Below are 1,615 nucleotides of genomic sequence, written 5' to 3' on the forward strand. Positions count from 1 at the left end.
TGCGTTGGATTCAGCCACTAGTTGGTCAAGGGTTCAGCATATGAAAGAATAAATTGTGTTATGAAATAATATCGTCTATTAAAACAAAGGTCTATTTTCAAGCTTGCAATTGTGGGACCATGACCTGATTTCAGATGTCACTCAGAAGACACGACTTGTGTTACACAATTACATGTTCAGATGATGAAAATTTTCTAGTTTTTCAAAATGTGGGAATACTGTACACTTTCCCTTTTCACTTTCTACCAGGCAAATTCTCACCCTAGTGCTTCTGTAGTGTCCCAGGCCTGTACCTCCTTCCAGGCTGGTGCAGCTTGGCAAGGCCAATACTGAGGAAGTGTGTAGGAGAGGGCTGGATGCCACCCCCCCAGCTGTGGGTGGCACAATTGTACAAGGCTGTGGGATTTCCAGCAGTGTCATGTTGACTTGAACTGACTCAGCAGGAGCTGCCCTCCTGGGAAAAGACTGTTCCTGTTCACTGGAGCCTCCAAGGGAACAGTATGGGAAACCAAGACACTCCACCTCCCCGACTGGCTGTAATCCCCTGGGTTTTCAATCTGGCTGCATTTACAAATGCATTCCTCAAAACTCGCTTGGGACATGTTTATTTCTAAAAATACCAGAAGCCAAATCTGTTAGGAGAAAAACAGTCTGGTACATTCCCCTGATTATCAACAAAAATCTTATCTAGTTTTCTGCTGAGCATTTAATAGAGTCACGTTTTTTTTTTTAGATAGGATTTTACAAAGATCAGGAGTGGATTCCTCTGAAGGGAATTTCCTTAGTTTTCATTCATTTATCACGTATGCGTTGCCCTGAGTCACCTCTTTGTCTGCCTGCTGTGTCTGCTTTTGAATTCTCTTGAAATTTTAATCGTTGTACGATACTCCCTGTTCTTAGGAAATCACAACTTGTGTAATATGCTAATCTGTGGGCAGTTCAAAAATAACCTAGCCGTTTCTACTGTTTGGGTGAGTTCACTTGCATGTTTAAGGTTGCTAAGGGGAATAAGTGACCAAGTGTGATTGCCTCTAGAGTCGGCTTGTTTGCTCAAAGAAGGAAAAAAAAAAAATCCCTGACTGGCAAGGAACTGCATTCCAGAACATTAGCCACAGACTGCAGATGTGCCGACACACTGGGATCGTAGTACAGTCCTCCACCAACTCTGGAAAGGCAATAGGACTGTGGCACAGAGAGCTTGTCACAGGATGCCTAATATTAAACTGATAAGAACAGATAAGTACACTTGATCTTAGCCAAAAAGCTGAGAAGCGATTCCAGGATGCCTAAAAAACAAGTTTTATTATCAGTGGTTCTGTCCTGTCTTTAGATGTCTAATAAGAGGCTTGTTTAAACATGTGGGATTTTACTTTTGTTACAGAAGGATTCCTAGGCTTTGCAATCAATTCTGCCAGTGAACTTCTTTCTGAACACTTTCCTGAAGGGTAGTGGTTGGGAAGTAATCGGGGCCCCAAAATACACTTCTTAGACTGTACTTCTCTCCTTCTACACTAACACATCAGAGACCTAAAAAGCCAAGTTCCAGTATCTGAAATCTGAATGCCTGAGTTGGCCTCACGGCTGGGCAGTGAGGAGAGCATCTGTGGCTGCAGGT

General features: G+C 42.9%; 1 pseudogene; it reads right to left on the minus strand.

Moving 5' to 3' along the window:
- Positions 1-1,175: 1,175 nt before the first annotated feature.
- On the minus strand, positions 1,176-1,276 carry LOC121148251 (annotated as a pseudogene).
- Positions 1,277-1,615: the final 339 nt, after the last annotated feature.

The sequence above is a fragment of the Ochotona curzoniae genome, unplaced genomic scaffold (assembly GCF_017591425.1).
Source record: "Ochotona curzoniae isolate NIBS_2020 unplaced genomic scaffold, NIBS_Ocur_1.0 scaffold_4683, whole genome shotgun sequence".
NCBI lineage: Eukaryota > Metazoa > Chordata > Mammalia > Lagomorpha > Ochotonidae > Ochotona > Ochotona curzoniae.